The sequence below is a fragment of the Mauremys mutica genome, chromosome 8 (genome assembly GCF_020497125.1).
Source record: "Mauremys mutica isolate MM-2020 ecotype Southern chromosome 8, ASM2049712v1, whole genome shotgun sequence".
In the NCBI taxonomy this organism is placed as follows: Eukaryota; Metazoa; Chordata; order Testudines; family Geoemydidae; genus Mauremys; species Mauremys mutica.
Genome location: NC_059079.1, coordinates 25,484,926 through 25,507,484, shown reverse-complemented (window position 1 = coordinate 25,507,484; position 22,559 = coordinate 25,484,926). Strand labels below are relative to the sequence as shown.

The 22,559-nt window shown below is 43.2% G+C and overlaps 1 long non-coding RNA gene across 1 annotated transcript in view; it reads left to right on the top strand.

Annotated features, from left to right (window-relative positions):
- Positions 1-22,559, top strand: part of LOC123376436 — a 159,385-nt gene that overhangs the window by 84,325 nt on the left and 52,501 nt on the right. The window lies entirely within an intron of this gene.

Below are 22,559 nucleotides of genomic sequence, written 5' to 3'. Positions count from 1 at the left end.
CAAAGCAATTAGGCCTTGCCTATGCTACCGGAGTAAATTGACCTAAATTACGTTACTCCAGCTACCTGAATAACATAACCGGAGTCGACGTAGTTTAGGTTGACTTACCATGATGTCTTCACTGCTCTGTGTCAATGGGAGTCGCTCTCACGTTGACTTACCTTACTCTTCTCGGCGAGCTAGAGTACCAGAGTGGACCAGAGAGCGCTCTATTGTCGATTTAGGGGGTCTTCACTAGACCCCCTAAATTGACACCGCTGCATCAATTGCAGCAGCGTTGATCTCTCCAGTAGTGAAGACAAGCCCTTAATAGACATATGCATCCTGACTCTCCAGACAACGAAAGAAAAAGTTTTCAGATCAGAATGAGATCAAAGAGACATGAAACGTGGAAAGAGAGTGTTAATACATATCAGGCTAGATATGATTTCTATGTATACAATCGTTTAGCATATCTTCAGCATTAATAATGAAAGCTTACTCAGAAAACCCTCTTAGCCCCCCTGCTGGAGGCTTCCTGGCCCTGCCACACTCCACCCTACAAAAGGGCAGTGCAGAGTGTCCTCCAAACTGCCTAGAGAGGCTGTCAAGTATCAGAGGGGTAGCCGTGTTAGTCTGGATCTGTAAAAGCAACAAAGAATCCTGTGGCACCTTATAGACTAACAGACGTTTTGCAGCATGAGCTTTCGTGGGTGAATACCCACTTCTTCAGATGCAAGTGGTGGAAATTTCCAGGGGCAGGTTTATATATGCAAGCAAGAAGCAAGCTAGAGATAACGAGGTTAGATCAATCAGGGAGGATGGGGCCCTGTTCTAGCAGTTGAGGTGTGAAAACCAAGGGAGGAGAAACTGGTTCTGTAATTGGCAAGCCATTCACAGTCTTTGTTTAATCCTGAGCTGATGGTGTCAAATTTGCAGATGAACTGGAGCTCAGCAGTTTCTCTTTGAAGTCTGGTCCTGAAGTTTTTTTGCTGCAGGATGGCCACCTTAAGATCTGCTATTGTGTGGCCAGGGAGGTTGAAGTGTTCTCCTACAGGTTTTTGTATATTGCCATTCCTAATATCTGATTTGTGTCCATTTATCCTTTTCCTTAGAGACTGTCCAGTTTGGCCGATGTACATAGCAGAGGGGCACTGCTGGCATATGATGGCATATATTACATTGGTGGACGTGCAGGTGAATGAACCAGTGATGGTGTGGCTGATCTGGTTAGGTCCTGTGATGGTGTTGCTGGTGTAGATATGTGGGCAGAGTTGGCATCGAGGTTTGTTGCATGGGTTGGTTCCTGAGCTAGAGTTACTATGGTGCGGTGTGCAGTTACTGGTGAGAATATGCTTCAGGTTGGCAGGTTGTCTGTGGGCGAGGACTGGCCTGCCACCCAAGGCCTGTGAAAGTGTGGGATCATTCTCCAGGATGGGTTGTAGATCCCTGATGATGCGCTGGAGGGGTTTGAGCTGGGGACTGTATGTGATGGCCAGTGGAGTCCTGTTGGTTTCTTTCTTGGGTTTGTCTTGCAGTAGGAGGCTTCTGGGTACACGTCTGGCTCTGTTGATCTGTCTCCTTATTTCCTCGTGCGGGTACTGTAGTTTTGAGAATGCTTGGTGGAGATTTTGTAGGTGTTGGTCTCTGTCTGTGGGGTTAGAGCAGATGCGGTTGTACCTCAGTGCTTGTACCCCATGCAACAAACCTCGATGCCAACTCTGCCCACATATCTACACCAGCAACACCATCACAGGACCTAACCAGATCAGCCACACCATCACTGGTTCATTCACCTGCACGTCCACCAATGTAATATATGCCATCATATGCCAGCAGTGCCCCTCTGCTATGTACATCGGCCAAACTGGACAGTCTCTAAGGAAAAGGATAAATGGACACAAATCAGATATTAGGAATGGCAATATACAAAAACCTGTAGGAGAACACTTCAACCTCCCTGGCCACACAATAGCAGATCTTAAGGTGACCATCCTGCAGCAAAAAAACTTCAGGACCAGACTTCAAAGAGAAACTGCTGAGCTCCAGTTCATCTGCAAATTTGACACCATCAGCTCAGGATTAAACAAAGACTGTGAATGGCTTGCCAATTACAGAACCAGTTTCTCCTCCCTTGGTTTTCACACCTCAACTGCTAGAACAGGGCCCCATCCTCCCTGATTGATCTAACCTCGTTATCTCTAGCTTGCTTCTTGCTTGCATATATAAACCTGCCCCTGGAAATTTCCACCACTTGCATCTGAAGAAGTGGGTATTCACCCACGAAAGCTCATGCTGCAAAACGTCTGTTAGTCTATAAGGTGCCACAGGATTCTTTGTTGCTTTTAGAGAGGCTGTGTCCACACAGCTAGTCAAGGCCCAGCAGCCTAGTATAGGAAGAGATGCAGGGCCAGAGAGAGTTCAGTTCCTTGCTGAAGCTGTAGGAATGTGAATGGTGTGTGGCTGGCTGACGTAGCTACAGAACCCAGGACAAGGCAGCACTGCCAGAAGCAGTGAGAAGGAGCCCTGATTTGGTTGCTGGGACTCCGTTAGGACAAGGTCCTGAGGTAAGGGGGAAGATGACGTGGAGGCATGGGGAAGTGGCCCAGGGAATTAGAGAAGCTGTGCAACATAGTGAGAGGGACACAGCAGACAGCCGCAATCTACAGGGTCCCTGGGCTGAGACCCAGAGTAGTGGGTGAGCCTGGGTTTTCCCCCACCCTCCATTAGCCACTGGGGGGAAGTGGCCTGGACATTGAGGCATGCCAGAGAGAGAACTGAACTATAGTAGCCCAGCTGGAGAGTTGTAGCCAGGAAGCCCCAAGAGGGCAAAGACATAGTCCCTACTCTGGGACAGAGCAGTGACCCAGGGCTCCCTGCTGGGAGACAGAGTGAGTGTGCAGGTGCATATACTCAGCCAAGGGGATGTTCACAAGAGATGAGTGCATGCCATTACAGTGCCGTTCACAGTTAATGCATGACTCTGGGGTGAAATCCTGGCTCAGTTGAAGTCCATAGCAAAATTTCATTGACTTCAATAGCACTAAAATTTCAGCCTGGTTTCTTGGATGCCTAAACCCAAATCCAGTTGTTAGATAAATTGATACATACTAACAAGTTATTCCAAATGTGTTCTAGCACATGTGCACCTGGTAATGATGACCCACATTTGCAAAAGTGATAAGTTAGTTTGGATCTTCCAGTTTTGGGGTGCACATCTGATTTTCAGAAAGTGCTGAGTATCCATCTTCTGAAAATTAACCCCTTTCAGGTGTTTCAAGTTGGATTCCCAAAAACAGACTCACACAACACCAGATGCTACTCCTGAAAATTAGTGCTGGCAAGTTTACCAAGACAGTCTTACCGCAAGGAGTCCTATAGCAAAAAGCTTTTGATCAGGTAGCCTTTTGGCTGTGCTAAGAGTGAATGTTGGTACCACACTTCTTCCCTCACCTGATGACAAAAACAACAGACAATTCTTACAATGAGTACCAGAAATGTAAGCAATGAATAGAGGAAAAAATGTCTAGAGGCATTTCTTGCTATTTATCATCAGCATAGGATGCCCCAATGAATGGATGGCCATTCATTTTAAGTCACCAGGCCAATAGTTTGTATAGAGTAAAATGTAGCTCTATCTCAGCCTATCCTCATAAGTCATGTGTTCCAGCCCCCTAATCATTTTTGTTGCCCTCTGCTGGACTCTTTCCAATTTTTCCACATCCTTCTTGTAGTGTGGGGCCCAAAACTGTACACAGCACTCCAGATGAGGCCTCACCAATGTCGAATAGAGGGGAATAATCACGTCCCTCGATCTGCTGGCAATGCCCCTACTTATACAGCCCAAAATGCCGTTAGCCTTCTTGGCAACAAGGGCACACTGTTGACTCATATCCAGCTTCTCATCCACTGTAACCCCTAGGTCCTGTTCTGCAGAACTGCTGCCTAGCCATTCAGTCTCTAGTATGTAGCAGTGCATGAAATTCTTCCGTCTTAAGTGCAGGACTCTGCACTTGTCCTTGCTGAACCTCATCAGGTTTCTTTTGGCCCAATCCTCTAATTTGTCTAGGTCTCTCCATATCCTATCCCAACCCTCCAGCGTATTTACCACTCCTTCCAGTTTAGTGTCATCTGCAAACTTGCTGAAAGTGCAGCCCATGCCATCTTTCAGGTCATTAATGAAGATATTGAACAAAACCGGCCCCAGGACATACCCTTGGGGCACTCCACTTGATACCAGCTGCCAACTAGACATGGAACCATTGATCACTACCCGCTGAGCCCGATGATCTAGCCAGCTTTCTATCCACCCTATAGTCCGTTCATCCAGCCCATATTTTAACTTGCCAGCAAGAATACTGTGGGAGACCATATCAAAAGCTTTGCTAAAGTCAAGGAATAACACATCCACTGCTTTCCCCTCATCCACAGACCCAGTTATCTCCTCACAGAAGGCAATTAGGTTAGTCAGGCATGACTTGCCCTTGGTGAATCCACACTGACTGTTCCTGATCACTTTCCTCTCCACAAAGTGCTTCATAATTGATTCCTTGAGGACCTGCTCCATGATTTTTCCAGGGACTGAGGTGAGGCTGACTGGCCTGTAGTTCCCCGGATCCTCCTCCTTCCTTTCGTTCATTGTGAAGTGTCTGAGTGAGAGAGTAACTTGCTGCTCATAAAATAAGGGATTTAATACTGGGTTAAGCCAGGCTTAGTGCAAGCATATGGTGATAATGTTTCCACATACAATCCTAGCATACTATGTGACTCCTCTATAGTCCTACATAGACATCCTATTGTGCCAAAGGGTCTGCAACACAAATCAAATAAATTTCTGGTAAAAAGGGACCAGTTTGTGCTCTATCACAGGAAGGTGTCACAGTACAGAGGAATCCTTGAGTAGCTTAGAACCTTATATCTTGCTGATCCTCAAAAACTAGAACAGCAGGGCCTTCTGCATCCAGAATACACTTGAATGGATATCAGGCAGCTCTAAACTATGCCAGAATCCAGACCAGTACCTGAGGTGTCCTAGAATCAGGGGGAGCACCAGATGGCTTACAGTAGAGCTAGCTGGGAACCTGAATTTCCATTCAGTGGGAGACTGACTTTTTTTTCAAACAAAAAGCCAAAATTTTATGCAAAATGAAAAATATATTGAACTAATTGTTTCATTTTATTCATTTTGTTTTGTTATAAAATATTAATTGTAATAGATTATAAATGTCAAAACAAAATCAAAACTATTGAAACAAAACATCATGACTTCTTCCTGCTGAAAAACTTTATCAGAACTGACACATTCCTGAGAAATATTTTGATTTTGACAAAACTGATTTTTTTGGACAAACTGTTCCAACTATATATTTTTTTTGACTGGCTCTAACTTAAAGCCATCCTTACATCCCACCTCCTGAGCTGTGGTCATAGTTCCGAATCCAGGCCCATACGGCCATTAGATATTAAAAAGATGGTTCCACAAAACTCATTTGTACTAGTGAATCAACTAGAATTTCAATGGGAATCTGTGGAGATAAAAGGACCATTGTCCCCTTACACACTGTCTCATCACTTCAACCAGGGTTTTTTGGGCGTTTTATATTCAACTTATATACTTACCAATGAATGGCCCATGGTGGATGAAGAAAGTCTCTGCTTCTTCTTAAGCATCTGGAGCATCTAAAATCTTCCCCACTTTTCCTCTTGAGCACAATATTGTACTATAATTACAGCAAATGGTGTCTTTATGTAATATGACACCTTGCCTGTCAATTTGTCATGAAGTGACAAATGACAAATATTTGCACTAAATATTTTTAACATAAGTAACTTAAGCATGGTAAGATAAATGAGATTTGTTACAAAATCACATTATTGGATACTGAACAAAATTTTATATCACTTGATGTAAAATGACCAAGCTTGTCAGATAGCCAATGAGGAATATTTGTCAACAGCCTGATGATGTTCAAAATGTTCACCACTCAAACAGAATGCATGATTTTTCAACATTGATAGTTTGGCCATTTTAAAGTCCCTTTTCTTCCAGTATATCAAGCAAATTATTTGCCCAATTTTATACTTTGATAGAATTCGGCCCTGATCCCACAATGAGTTATATGCAGCAGGGCCGCCCAGAGGTGGGGGGGCAAGTGGGACAATTTGCCCCAGGCCCGGGGCCCTGCGAGCTGCTCTGGGTTTTCGGCGGTGGACCCTTCACTCACTCCGGGTCTTCGGTGGAGGGTCCTTCAGTGCAGCGGAAGACTCGGAGCGAGTGAAGGACCCTTCGCTGAAGTGCTGCTGAAGCCTCGAAGCGCCAAGCGAGAAAAAAGAAAAAGAAAAAAGCCGCAATCGGCGGCAGCTCTACCGCCGCCGCTTCATTCTTCAACAGCAATTTGGTGGCAGTCCTTCCCTCCGAGAAGGACCCGCTGCTGAATTGCCACCGAAGGCCCAGCCCTGCCCCAGGCCCCCTGAATCCTCTGGGTGGCCCTGCTATGCAGACACATCCTCGAGCTATGCAGAGCCCAAGTGACATGAGTGGGTTAGCTGCAGGGATCTGCCTGCATCAGGGGCAGTGAGTTGTATGGGCCCGTGGTGCCCATGCTCCAGAAATTCAGGGCCCTGGGAGTCTGGCTCTGCTAATGTTCGAGCCGGGGCTCTCCCCCACATACCTTCCCTGGAGCATCTCCCACCCCCGCCTGTCACCCCCCTGTGCCTCCCCTGAGCATCCCTGCCTCACCTGTGCCCTGGGCAGCGCATGGCTGCCCCCTGCAGCTCCACAGCTGCACTCCCCCGCTGGCTGCTGCTGACTAAGGGAGCAGGCTGACTACTGCGCCTGCGGAGGGAGGAGGGGTGGAGGCGCAGCGGCATGGCAGCCCTGCTCCCCCAGCAGGTGACTCGGAGCAGCAGCCTGGGGCTTGAGTGAGTGTCATGCTGTGGGGGAAGGGGAGGAGAGGGGGGCTTCTCCCCCGGAGCTCACTGCTGCTGCCACAAATGGGAAGAGGGCTGGAGGGAGTCCTCCTCTCTGGTCCCAGCCCAGCCTGCCTGCTGCACCCCAAAGTTAGAACTCTTCATCCTGGCCTTGCCTGACCCCAGAATCTGCACTCCTAGCCAGAGCCCTCATCCTCCACACTCCAACCCTCTGACCCAGCCCTGAGCCTCCTCCCACACTCCAAACCCCTCGGCCCCACCCCATTAATTTTGTGTAATAATAATCAACAATGGATAAATTCTTAATAAAGTTACCCAGAGAAAAAGAACAAAAGGGTAATTCATCAAGTGATGGCCTTGCAAACTGAAGTGATACAAAAGAAAGATGCAGCAACTCTTTTTCTTATCTTTTAGATTTTTCATCTATGGTGATTAAGATTTACATGGTTAGAGTAAAATAGTGAATTAGACAGAGCTTTTTGCTTTTGAGGGGTTCCAAGAGTGTTTGGTGGTTTCCGTATTCAAAAGAGTATTAATGAAGTTGATATTCTTAGTTAAATACTTTTTTTAAGATAGTGATATTGTGCAATATAGGGAAACTGTTAAACGCTTACTGTTTCCAGTCCATTTTTACATTCTTTAAATATATATATATATATCAGCTTACAAGGCAGGTGGAGAGGGAGGCGGGATTTGGACCCGTTCTGGGCACCACCAAAAATTATACAAACCTGCCGCCACTGGCCTGCATAGAGATGATTGCAGAATTGGACTTTAGATTGCTAGCATCCCAGGGCAGACACTCTGCTTTTTGCTGTGTGTGCACAGTGCCTAGCACAATTGTAAACACAACCAGAATGCAAATAATAACTGGATTGCAAAAACTTAATCTAATCAATGAGCCCCCAGGCATTAGTGTCTAGAGAGACACGTGGGTGGCAGGCAGCTGGTATTGTGATGATCCCTGTGGTAATGTAGGCTGCAGGTCATCAGAATTCAATTGAATCGCCTACCAAAAAAAGTACAGAAACCCCACCTGCGTCCTCCTTCGGGAGCATGGAACTCGAGTAATACATTGCAGCAGAATGTAGCTAAGTCCCAATACCTCTGAGTGCTACTTTCTTGAAAATGTTTTACAAGCCTGAGCACTTTTGACTTTATATCATCTAAATGATGTCAAGAGCCACTATGTAACCCAGGCATATACCATGTCCAGTACTATGCTCCTAAGAATAAAAGGCTGGTTATGTTTTATGACTTGTATAAGGCAAACAACTTAAAACATCTGAAATTAGTCAACAGCTGCTTTTAAGGAATGTTGACTTTACATCTGAATATTTTCACTTAACTATAAGGATAATGCTGAATGTAAGAATCACATCCTGAGATCACTGAACTTTAGTGGTGCATTTCCACACATCATCTTTAGCTTTAACACACACACATTCTTGTTCTGTCTCTCTCCATCAATCTCCAATCTATCTCAAATACTGAAGAATCCTGCTTCCTTATGACAGGTTTCTCACTTTAGGTATTTGCAGCATAATGACCTAGAATTTCTCCCTTGCCATCTTTAGAATCAATAACCTTAAAATAATATTGCTGCTCCCTTCTGAATGCAGGTCTGAACATGCAATCCAACGAGAGGTGAATATCCAGGAAAAAAAGGTGAAAGAATACTTCTATCCACAATCAAACTGTCTCACTGGAATTGCAACCCAGGTTTTCTTTTTATAATTTACAGGTGTCAGAATGCAGGCAAACACAGGGTTCTACATTTTCCCATTATTAGAAGTATCTTAAATTTGCACAGACATTTTCTGTTAGACTTACAACAGAATGTATTTCCTTTACTTGCTGCCCAGCCTTTCCCTCCAAGTTTAACCCTCATTTTGGAGCACTTTGTGCTAACACATTTTAAAAAACTTCAACTTCACCACCTTAACCTACCCTTCTGGCTGGAGATGCTGTGCTCTTAAAATGACAAATGACTGTCACCACACTTAGAAGCAGTTTCAGGGGTGAGGATCTCCTTCCAAAGGTCACCTGCTATTGTGTGAGATGGGTTAGCGCAGTATTTTTGTGAGATTGGAGCTGCAGAGTGCACCAACAAAGATCTTTGGAACAAATCAAGGTACATTAACTTCTCAGCAAAGCAAGTGGGAAAATTGGGCTCCCCACTCCCAGTATTGCCAGTAAGAGTAACTGTACATCAATAACTCTTTGTACAAAGAATAGAACGCTTACCCCCACCTAAATCATACAGCTTACAATGGGAAAGCACTTCAGCAATGGCACAACATTCTATTAGAGATGCTATCATTGTGCTGGCCAGACAGGACAAACATGGGGGTATCAGTCCCTAACCCTGGTATATTTCCAAAGCAGTACCCAGGGATTTAGCCCTGTAGTCCCCATTGATGTTACTGGGAATTGGGTAGCTAATCTCCCAAGACATTTTCTTTAAATATTGGTATAAAGTTGTAAGCGTATGATGCTGTATCTCATTCCCTGGTGTCTGATTATGGAGTCTTCTATTGTCTGTACCTTTCCAATTGTTCTCTGTACCTTATCATCTTGCCATTTATGGTGAGGTATAAGATGTATTAGGGAGATGAGGATATGTAATATGAAAGGTTGAGAAGAAATATCAATGAGCCTTTTATCAAGAGCCAGTTGCTCCCACATCCTCTGATTTAAGATTATGGAAGATGCTATATGGTGAAAATACTTGATCCTGAAAGATACAAAACTAAATTCTCCACTTTTTAAAATTATTTTTCTCTGTGGTTAATCTCTGTCTATACTCTGAAAAGGGGCTGGGTTCCCTGTTTGTTTCTCAGTGATTTCATATCAGATTTCTTCCAGTGTGTTTATCTGCCACTCATACAAACTGTACCTGGCATGCAAAAGTCAAACTGGGTTCTTTCATTCTCCCATATCATTACCAGTTAACTCTGACCCCTCTGAGGTGAACTATATGTGTAATTGAGGTACAAATGAGACCATTTCAAAAGAGATGAAGTTAGTTTTGATGATGCATGAAAAGAAAAGATTTTTTTGTATCCAAATTTGATTTTGCTGTTCTGGGAATTAGAGTGGGGAAAAAAACATGTAAATTGAGAACATTTCTACCTAAGACAATAAAATAGAATATCATGATTCTATCTGTAGTCATTCTTCAGAGTACAACTACACTAACCCAGTCTTGGTGCCAGGGAAAACTGTAAAAGAAAATGAAATTACATGGTCTGAATGGCTGCTGTGCCAAGTTTAATCTTCTTAAGGGCCAACTCTGCAAAAGAGAAGTTTAATATATTTTTGCCTTGCATTTGTGCATGGAAGTTCAGTAATTGCACATGCAGGTGAACAATTAGGCAGGAATGTAACTTCTGCCTATGAGTGCCCACATCAGACGGAAAGTTTTTAAAACATAAACCTGGTCTAGATCTTCTGTTCATTACATCTGTATGGTTCCAGTGAAGATACTGAGCCAGATTCTCAGCAGGTGTAAATCTGTGAAGCTCCACTGGGATTAGCAGAGCTATGCTCATTTAAAACAGCTGAGCAACTCGCCGTCATTCTGCAATATGAAGATTAGCATATGATATTTTTAGGAGTGTTGTCTCTCTTTTATAGACACTGTGGTAAAAATCACTTCATTGTATGGGCTGTCTTTATTGGGATACTTATGAGAGCGCTGTCCAATGATGAAGGATGGAGTAACCACCACAATGAATCAGAATGCTCTGAATCATCATGTCTAGCCTTTATTTCTGCAGTATCTGTTCTGCACTGTCCTGTCTGACAGCTCCATACTCAGATTGTTAGGATTTCAGGTAAAGTCACAGCTCCAGAATCTGAGTAGTGCTGTAGGTGACAAGAAATCAGCCTGAAGTTCAATGAGCTTGACTGTCAGTCCAACCTGTTTATTGTAGAAAACGTGCCCAGATCTGGATATGATACAAAAAATGAATTATAGACATTTTAACGCAGATGTCTCATCCCTTGTGAAAGAGTTTTATGCTTGTATACTACTATAGGTATGGTGGGGGCAGCTCTTGGGTCTGGCTGATTTATACTCTGACCCAGAGGGCAAGGAGGGGCTGTAAACTACCACCTTTGGGTGGGGGGTGGGAAGGAAATTCAACTACTAGTGCAAAGTAGAGTGGCTGTAAATTGCACCCACTGGTAACAATCCTCTGGGGTCCATTTCCCAAGCAAATGATTGCCAAAGAATAGCAGCACTGTACCCACATCCTCTACCCAGTAGAGTCCCTTGATGCCCACTGCCCAAGAGCCTTTATCAGGGAAGGGTGACATAGAACTAGCTAAATCAGTATCACATCTCCATGGATTCCTCCATACCTGGATAATCCCCTTCTGCTCAGTTAGGACAGCTTTATAGCTCCTTTGCACCACTGCACTGGCACAAAAGGGCTTATCAAAATGTACCTTCAAAGCCTTAGAAAATGCAAATGAGTTACTGCATGAAGATCTTGCTTTAATTAAAAGAATCTGATCGTTCTCTCCTGAACTATAGCATTCATTTTAGCTTATTTCAGACTAAGTGGTTTAGTTTTATATTTTACAGGCCATTAGAGGACAGCAGCAATTTACAGCAATAGAGTGTAACCAAAGATCATTCTCGGAATTGTCGTCTTATTACACACAGTTGGGCTACAAACTAGTGGAGAGATAGATGAGTTCACAATTGGCAAAATATATGGAAATCATAGAGCCCCTTGTGTGTATCTCCCCTCCACTCCCCCCCCCAACAAAAGAAAGAAAGAAAATAAAATGTGCAGCACATGGTTTTAATTAGAAATCTTCAGATAGTAAATTACAATAAGCTGTGACATGTAGGAAAAAAGAGCTCACTGCTACTATAGCCGAAATACAGGCCATTCCACTGCAACTGCATCATGTTACGGTTATATTGAATTATGTCCCGTGTATCCCAGAGTCCTGTAATTGATTATATTTGGTTATGTTAGTTGGGTTTTTTTAAGGAAAGGGCCAAGATTAGTGATCGGTGAGCCTCCAATGGTTTAGAGGTTTGGATCAGCTCGGATTAATCCTAAAATGTCTGGCCGCCTACCCAAACTTTGATATATTTCTCCTCCATCCTCGGTTCTTCCCATGCTCTCTGTTCCTCTGCTGACCACTGCACTCTGATGCATCCACCCACTCTTCAGCACACCCCATAAATTTTTGCCCCGCCTTTTTGTTCTCCCAGCCAAGTCCTTCTCTCTCCCACTGATTTCATATTTCCATCTCCCCAACATTAGAAATCACTTCCTCACTCTGCTTCCCAAACATGCTTGCTTCCCCAACAGTGACTCCCATTCACTGTTCCCTCCTAGGCTGCTTTTCTTTCTCTTTACCCTCTTCCATCAAAACCTGGGTCAGATCCTCAGTTCACTAAATCTGTATAGTTCCACTAAAGATACTGGGCCAGCTCCTCAGCTAGTATAAATCCGTGAAGCTCCACTAGCATTAGCAGAGCTATGCTCATTTAAGTCAGCTGAGCAATTCGCCCTCATTCTGTAATGTGATGCTGTATTTTCAGGGCTGTATTCAACAATTCTTTCAGACCATCTTTGTCTTCAGATTGATCACTCTTGGAAGCTTCCCCTGATGCAGAAACATAAGGTGGTCAGTGGAGGAACAGGAAGCATGGGAAAGAATGAGGAGTGTCAAAGACTCTAGCTGTGGGAAGATGCCAGAACAATACATCTAGGATAGTCAGGGCATTTGAGGGAAAGAGGCTAGAGGAGGAAGGTTCTAGCTAGGGTCAAGCGAATGATGGAGAGGATGGAGACACTTAAGGGAAAGAAGGAAGTTCACTATTGGTCTGATACAATGTTCGTAGAAGTCAATGGGAGTCCTTACACTGACTTCAGTAGACATTGGATCAGGCCCCATATTTGCTGAAAGCGGATTAACGATTTGTGATGTTCTGCTGTACGACATGCTTTCTGCAGAGGACAGGTACATCTTGTCTTTTCGATTTGGAAATTATTTTGAGTTATATTAATAGATCAGAAACATTCAGTAACATCCCAGGTACGGAGAATGACTTTCTTTGGAACCAGCCTAGCTCAAGTCCTAACAATTCATGTGGGGGGAGGCTATCTTGTCACTTGCTTGATAGACCCCAGTTTGCATGTTGGCTAAGGTAATCAAGATGCACATAAGGTGCAGTTCTGCCCCTCCTACTTATGTTGAGTTGAGGTTTTCATAGTCAGTGTGTGCTGACTAAAGAAGATTAAGTTGAAGCACTGACATCCTAGCAGTAGGGTGACTACAGCTATCATGTAGTTCAGGAAGAATCTCTTCCTTGGCTTGTTCTTTTGCCAGAGAAGCTGAAAATCATATCTGTGCTATATTAACTTTCTGAACATTCTTTTACCCATCACACTTCCCCTAAATATCTAGACATTTGGGCACCTTTCCATTAGAGGGTACACTGCAACCATGTTGCTATACTGGATATGTGAAGAGAAACTTCCCTTTCTAACTGGATTCCAGTCAGAAATATTGCCATCCCATTATGTGGCTACTAGCCCCACACAAGCTTCTCTACTGTACCATTTAATAACTGGTGGTTTGGACCATTGTTATTAAAACCAAAACCAACCGCAAGTGCCACTTTATCAAATCTAAGAGTTTTGAGATGCAGGTTCCTCTGTTTTCCTTCCATTCTTGTTTGTCTCCTTCACAAATGATTGCTGCAAGACAGATAGTCTCTCTATGAGAAACACAATAAGAAATATCAAACAAAAGTTTGAGTGTCTGTCAGTGTGTCCCCTTAGGACAAGCTGCCACATAATAGCTGACGTTGGCCCTGGCTCCACGCACTCCTATGCTATTTGATTTCATATGAGGCTCAGTCAGTTACAACTGGCAGATGATATTGCAATATTGGAGCCCTGTTCAAAGTAATGGTAGATACTGACAGTATGAAATAGTCCTGCAGTATTTGGTTTTTGTGTACTTTCAGTTCAGCAGTACAATAAACTATATACATTGACGCGTTCCCTGCATTTAATTGACAAAACATCTGGAAAGTGGTACAGCACAACCACTCTCAGGGTAAATTCACACACACAACTCCAATAAAAAGTCACAAGTACAAATTAGGGATGGGCCACTTCAAAACCCTTAGTGGTCTGGGTACAGATCTAAAAGCATGGAACCTGGGTGTGAAATTTCACGTGAATATGCATCTTGCAAAATATTCTGAGCACAGGTAATTTCATGGTATTTTTCAACATCCAGTCTTGGTAGAAAATTGTGCCATTATGAAAATGAACAATGAAGTTTAACAAAGCTTTTAGTAATTCAAACTAAAGTTCTTGTTAAATCTTAACCAGGTTGGTTCCTACTATAAATGTATAATTTCTTGTAGATGCACCTAAACATTTTTGTCAGCCCTGTAGTTAAGTGTATTCCAAACACTGATTGGTACTAAGATTCCCCATGGTGATGACCAAAAACTGTAAATCTCTGTCCTTATTTAAAATGGTTTGTGGTACAAAGTTTGGTTTAAAATTATGAGCCAGATCCTCAGCTGCTAGCTTCATTGATTTCAACCTCCAATATGGGTCCAGATTCTGAAACCCTTTGAAGTAAATGGGATTACTTGATCAGTATGTTACTACATGACATAACTAAGCATGGCATAACTGAGTTAAGACAGTGTTTTCCATTTTTAATTTAATTAGATTAAATTATTGAATTATATGATCATTTTCCCTTGGAAAAATCAACAAAATTGATTCATACTCGCAAAATGTTTCTATTTCATTGAACTGGAATTGTCTGTTCTTCAAAAAATTTTCAAACCAGCTGTAGGGGACAAAAGTTCCTTGGCAATTCTCGCTAAGCTATTGGAGTTCATGAGATACATGCTTTATCCTGGGATTGCATATTCTTTTTGTGAAAGCTGCAACCTCCCATGGCTTTCATGATTTATTCTCCCACTTTTGGATAGTGCTTTAGATCCATGGATGAAATGTACTCTACATAGCCAAGAGAATATGCTAAAGAACAAATGTGTGGACATTTATTTGAATTTTGTATGAATTCTCTTTGTTTGTCCCTACACATCATTTCTGTTATCACATTCAAGTGAAAGCAGCAAAGAGTCTTGTGGCACCTTATAGACTAACAGACGTTTTAGAGCATGAGCTTTCGTGGGTGAATACCCACTTCGTCGGATGCAGCCACGAAAGCTCATGCTCCAAAACGTCTGTTAGTCTATAAGGTGCCACAAGACTCTTTGCTGCTTTTACAGATCCAGAGTAACACGGCTACCCCTCTGATACTTGACATTCAAGTGAGTTTTAAAAGCACAAAGTTTCAAAGTCATGTAAGGAAGTGTTTGCTGGAACCTGAAACTAGCTGTGATGGAGATGTTTGTTCACATACCCAACCATAGGACAGAACAGCCATATGACCAATCATAGCTAAATAACGCAGGTTGAAGGTCAAGTATAAAGTATCAGTCTCAGAGTGAACTGTTTCCTATCAGTCCATAGGATGAAAAAAAATTTGAATAAATGAAGGGAAATTTTGATTTGCTGTCATACTGTCTGTAAGCAGAAAAGAGAATCTAAGTTTGTCTGGCAAATTATTCACTATGAATAATTTGTTCATCTCTGGAGTTTCTGTATAGGTGCAAAGCATTATTATTTATTGTTAAGGGTGCTCTTGCCTCCTCTAGAGAGTCTCATTAGTGCTGATCCCACGTGTAAGTAAATGGGTTTAATCCAGCTATTTTATTTATGTATAGGCATTTCTATGTTTGTTTGCCAGGTGCCCTTAAATGCATTATGCCACCTTCTTCAGAAAAGTAATGTTTTCATTGCAGATGGAAGGATTCCACATCCACTTTCTCAGGAAACAGAGTTCAGCTAATGTTGTTCAGTGATTCAATGACTGTCTCTGTGTGCACAGCAAGGGAGTAACCTAAAGCCGTTCTTTCAGCATTAGCATTGTTAGCTGAATATTTCATCTTCAAATAGTTTAATGAAAACATATCAATTAATCTGATTATTCAACTCAATTGAATTTTCAATTGAATATGAAAATAGAAAGTTCCCTGAACCTTAGGTGATGCTATGTTATTTCAGATCTTCTCAAGGGGAATCTAATCAACATTTTAGATGTTTGTACACAAATGCAAGGAGTATGGGAATAAACAGGAAGAACTGGAAGTATTAGTACGTAAGCTAAATTATTATTCAGTTGGCAGCACAGTCTTGATGGGGCAAGTATAATGACTGGAATATTGGTATAGAAGGGTATAGCTTATTTAGAAAGGATAGGCAGGGAAAAAGGGAGGAGGGGTTATATTATACATAAAGGATATATACTCTTGTACTGAGGTCCAAAAGGAGATGAGAGACAGACCAGCTGAGAGTCTCTGGGTAAAGATAAAAGGATTAAAAAATAGGAATGATGTCTTGATTGGGGTCTTCTATGGACCACCAGATGAGGAAGAGGAGATGGATTTCTAAAACAAATAACTGAAATATCCAAAACACAGGACCTGATTGCAGTGGAGTTCTTTAATTACCCAGACATCTGTTGGGAAAGCAAGATGGCAAAACACAAAATTTCCAATAAGTCCTTGGAATGTATTGGGAACAGCTTTTTGTTCCAGACAATGGAGTAAGTAACCAGGGAGACAACCATTTTAGACTTGATTCTAACCAACTGGGAGGAATTGGTAGCAATTCTGAAAATGAAAGGCAAGCTGTGTGACAGTGATCATGAAATGATAGGAAGGAGTGAGAGCAGCAGAAGAAGGATAATGCATTTCAAAAAAGCAGACTTTAACAAACTCAGAGAACTAGTAGGTAAGGTCCCATGGGAAGAAAATCTAAGGAAAGGGAGTTCCGGAGAGCTGGCAGTTCCTCAAGAAGACAATATTAAAGGTACCACTGTAAACTATTCCAATGCAATGGAGATTAGGAAGAATAGTCAGATACCAGTATGGCTCCATCAGGTGCTCTTTAATGACCTGAAAATCAAAGAAGAATCCTACAAAAAGTGGAGAGCTAGTCAAATTGATATGGACAAGTACAAAAGAACACCACAAGTATGACAAAATGAGAAAGGCTACAACACAAAATGAGTTACACTAGGCATGGGTCATAATAGGCAATAAGAAGAGGTTCTTTAAATACATTAGGAGCAAGAGAAAGACAAAGACAAGTGTAGATCCTCTGCTTAGTGGGGATTGAGAACTAATATACCTATCTCATAGAGCTGGAAGGGACCCTGAAAGGTCATTGAGTTCAGCCTCCTGCCTTCACTAGCAGGACCAAGTACTGATTTTGCCCTAGATGGCCCCTCAAGGAGTGAGCTCACAACTTTGGGTTTAGCAGGCCAATGCTCAAACCACTGAGCTATCCCTCCCCACATCAAGAATGCTGAAGTCCTTAATGCCAAATTTGCCTCAGTCTTCTCTACAAAGGGTTAATGATGACCACATACTCAACATAATTAATATTAACCAGGGGGAAGGAATGCAAGTCAAAATAGGAAAAAAAACAAGTTAAATAATAGTTGTATTTAGGTTGTCGGGCCTGATGAAATTCATCCTAGAGTACTTCAGAAACTAGCTGAAGCAATCTTAGAACCGTTAGCAGTTATCTTTCAGAACTCCTGGAAGACAGGAGAGGTGTTAAAAGGCTGGAGAAGGGCAAACATAATACCTATCTTTAAAAAGGGGAACAAGGAAGACCTGAATAATTATTGACCAGTTAGCCAAATTTCAATATCTGGAAACATAATGGAGCAAATTATTAAACAATCAGTTTATAAGCATATGTAGGATAATAGGGCTATAAGGAATAGTCAGCATGAATTTGTCAAGAATAAATGTCACACCAACTTAATTTCCTTTTTTGTTGGGGTTACCTAGTAGGTAGGGAGGAAGCAGTAGACGTGATATACTGTGATTTTTGTAAGGCTTTTGACATTGTTCTGCATAACATTCTCCTAAGCAAACTAGGGGAATGTGGTCTAGATGAAATTACTATAAAGTGGATGCAAACCTAGTTGAATAGTTATCAATGGTTTGCTGTCAAATTGGAGGGTGTATCTAGTGGCGTCTCACGGGGTCCCAGTACTGTTCAGTATTTTCATTAATTACTTAGATAATGGAATAGAGAGCATGCTTATAAAATTTGCATATGACATCATGCTGTGAGGGGTTGCAAGTACTTTGGAGGACAGGTTTAATATTCAAAATGACCTTGACAAATTGGAGAGTTGGTCTGAATCGAACAAGACAAAATTGAATAATGGCAAGAGCAAAGTACTTCACTTAGAAAGGAAATGTAAAAGGCACAACTACAAAATGGGGAATAACTGGCTAGGTGGTAGTACTGCTGAAAAGGATCTGAAGATTCTAGTAGACCACAAACTGAAGATGAGTTATCAATGTGATGCAGCTACAAAAAAGGCTGGGGTGATTCTGGGGTGTATTAATAGGGGTGTTGTATGTAAAATACAGGAGGCAATTATATCTTTGTACTGGCCTTGTTGAGGTCCCAGCTAAAGTACTATATCCAATTCTGGGCACCCCAATTTGGGAAAGATGTGGACTAATTGGAAAGAGTCCAGATGAGGGCAACACAAAGGATGAAAGATTTAGAAAACCTGACCTTGAGGAAAGGTTAAAAAAACCTGGGCATGTGTAGTCTTGAAAAAAGAAGACTGAGGGGAGACCTGATAAGTCTTCCAATATGGTAAGAACTGCTATAGAGAGGATGGTGATCAATTGTTCTCTATGTCCACTGAAGGTGACACAAGAAGTAATGGTCTTAATCTGCAGCAAGGGAGATTTAGGTTAGCTAATAGGAAAAACTTTCTAACTATAAGGGTAGTTAAACTCTGGGATAGGCTTCCAGGGGAGGTCATGGAGTCCCCATTACTAGAAGCAGGGATGATCTAGGTTTATTTGGTCCTGCTATAGAGTACGGGGTGGGACTTGATGAATTCTTGAGGTCCCTTCCATCCCTACATTTCTATTCTTATATGATAATTCTAAGATTTCACTATGTTCACTAATTCACCGTTTAAACCTCTTGGCTTTATATTATTCAGACATAGGGCTTTTTCTGCCCTGACAGGAACAAAAGAAACTAGTATGGTCAAGAGGTTCACAGTGACTTGACCTGGTTTATTCAGACAATTATGAATGCAACAATTATTACTCTCATTTATATTGCAGTAGTACCTAGAAGCCAGCCAAGTCATGACCCCATTGTGATAGGCATTGTGCAAACATATATGAAATGACAATATCTGATCGAAAGAGCATACAGACTAAAACAGGGCTAGAACAAACAAGCCAGTTAGTGTGGAGGATGGGGAAGAGACAAATACAGAACGTGTATAAAAGTTTCTTTCTCTCTCCGTGGCTTGTTTGATACCCTTAGTGATAAAGTTCATAAGATATGTCTACACTGCAATTAGAAGTGTGATCTGCAGCTCTTGTAGGCACACCCACTCTAGCTTTAATCTACCTAGTATAGCTATGCCTACACAAGCTGTGATTCACACCCCCAATTGCAGTGTAAACATACCCTAATATGCAAAGTTTCAGCACTGTAGCCAAATTCCCAAGATGTTTCCTGAGTCTACCTTCTTGGCTAACTAGACAACACTGTTCCAAAATATAATATAAGATTTAGTAATAATACTTAAACTTTCAATATGCATCAATTTAAATTTTCAAAGATGTAAACATTTCACTATTAGCCAACTGATAGTTATAGCCTCATGCCAACTCATAGACAAAATAAGTATTCCTAAATAAGAAAGTTATCAGACATACTGTCTGGATGTTTACTGCCATCCTATTTTCTAATCACATTTCAACTTGAACTTAAAATGTATTTGCTTTGCTGGTATTCATACCCCTTTTGTGTTCATTTTCTGTAGACATTAAAGTGATCAATACAAATGCTCACAGTAAGCAAATTTAAAGCCTGCGTGCATGAGCACTAGCAGATACCAAAGTGCCAAGTTGTGATGATAACGTTATTCTGGGGATATTAGGACTTGGCTATTTGGAAAATAATTTTCTCTGTCCTCTACTGCTGTCATTGTGTGCTTGTGATGGCTGTACTCATTGGCTGAGAGTCACCTTGTTATCACTCTGCCACAGGGCCACCCAGAGGAGAGGGCAAGTGGGGCAATTTGCCCCAGGCTCCACAGGGGCCCCCAAGAGAACGGCTGAGGCTCCCGCCCCAGCTCCGCTCCTCGCCTGGAGCCTTAGCACATCCAGGAGCATCCCTGAACAGCGCTGCAGTGTGGCTCTGGCGGGGCCCCTGAGCTCCACCCCGCTCAGAGCCGCATGGTCAGGGGGCGGGGCTGCGAGCTCCAGGCTGAGCTCAGCTCCCTCCCTCGGTCCGGAGCTCACAGCCCCGCCCCCTCACCACGCGGCTCTGAGCGGGGCGGAGCTCAGGGGCCCCGCCAGAGCCACGCTGCAGCTGTCGAGGGAAGCTGCTGGATGCGCTGAGGCTCCGGGTGAGGTGGGAGCTGGGGCTGGGGCTGGGGCTGGGGCCGGGGGGGGGGGATTGACTAAGGGGCAGGGAGTCCCAGGGATGGTCAGGGCAGAGGTTGAGGGGGGCGGTCAGGGGACAGGGAATGGGGGGTTGGAGTGTGGGCATTCTGGGGGTCTGTCAGGACTCAGCAGGGGGGGGTCGGGGCAGTCAGGGGACAGGGAGCAGGAGTGGGGTGGTGGTTGGGGGTGGGGTCTCTGAGGGATGATGAGGGGGCAAGGAGCAGGCTGGGTCGGGGATTCTGAGGGGGGCGGGTAGTTGGGGGGCAGGAAGTGGGTGGGGGTCAGATAGGGGGCAGGGCCAGGCTGTTTGGGAGGCATAGCCTTCCCTACCCTAAAGCTCATTCAGTAGTTTGAGGCTTGCAGGAGAGCCAAGCTGTGAGCTTTTCCATTAGGGCTACCATCCCTTTCACTTCTCAAATGCCAAATTATAGTCTATATGTAATTTCAGTGCCATAGGGAGATTCATGTCAGGGGAGGGTAGCTTCATTTAAAATTAGCCACTGGGGGCGGGATCACATGAGAAGAGCAATAGCCTTCCCAACCCTACCAACGGAGACCCCCCTCCCCTGCATTCCCTGAGGCTCCAGAGGGGTTAATTCAGTGGTTCTCAACCTTTTATACTGGTGACTCTTTTCACATAGCAAACCTCTGAGTGCGACCTCTCCCCCTCTTATAAATTGAAAACACTTTTTTATATATTTAACACTATTATAAATGCTGGAGGCAAAGCGGGGTTTGAGGTGGAGGCTGACAGCTCGCGACCCCCAGTAATAACCTCGTGACCCCCTGAGGGGTCTCGACCCCCAAAGTTTGAGAACCCCTGGGTTTATTTAATTTTAGCACCCTGTGTCCATTCACATGCATGTGTTATTTTGAGCATTTCAGTTTTCACAATATAGGCTCATCCCAGATTCTGGAACAAGCTCAAATGCTCAGTTCGTGGAGTATGTACATAGTCTATACTAAAGACAAACCCACAGTAACCGTCTCCAGTTTGTGAGGGACCCCATGGAACCAGTCTCTAGGAAACAGATAATTGCATGGAGGTTAAGTCCATTAATGGCTGTTAGCCAGGATGGGTAAGGAATGGTGTCCCTAGCCTGTTTGTCAGAGGGTGGAGATGGATGGCAGGAGAGAGATCACTTGATCATTACATGTTAGGTTCACTCCCTCTGGGGCACTTGGCTTGGCCATTCTCGGTAGACAGGATACTGGGCTAGATGGACCTTTGGTTTGACTCAGTATGGCTGTTCTTATGTTCTAACCTAAATAAACACAAAGTTATGGAGACAGACACGACTCAAGGAAGCCAGCAGAGTATCAGAAACCTGGAAAAATCTCTGACTGGATGGGCTCAGGCATTTGGTCACAAGCTGAGGTGGTTCAAAAGTTTTGGATTTTTTTTAAGCAGAATTTTTTTATTGTTTCTTTAAACAATCAAACACAGCAAGCAGAAAATATTTGGCCACACACTTCTGAATCTCCAAACCATACTCAGATTTTGACAGACTAATTTCAGCTTTTTAATTAAAAAAACCACAACAAATTTTGAAGGAAAGCAGACATTGTCCATGATTTTTTTCTGCTTTTTAAAACCCCCTAGTTTTCGATCCAAAAAAAGTTTTGACGGAAAATATTTGTCCAACCCTTTTAATGAGCTTTAGTGCCTTTTAGCACTAGCTGATGCTGAGACCTTGTAAAGAAGTTCTCTCAAAACTGGGTATGTGCCGAGATGCGGAAGGTTTATTTTTCCCAGGGCCACCTGTGGGGGAGAGGGAGGGAAAGTGGGGTAATTTGCGCCGGGCCCCACAGGGGCCCCCACGATAATATAGTATTGCAATTTTTTTTATAGAAGGGGCCCCTGAAATTGCTTTGCCCCAGGACCCCTGAATCCTCTGGGCGGCCCTGCTCTGCCATCCAGCAACAGAGAGAGACTTGCTGGTGTTTAACTGGGAATCAGCTCCCTGACACCTCCAGTCTGTTAGCACCTAAACAATCTCCTCTTGGCTATGCCATCCCTCACTTTGGCTTGCAGGTTAACAATAGATTCACCGCAGTC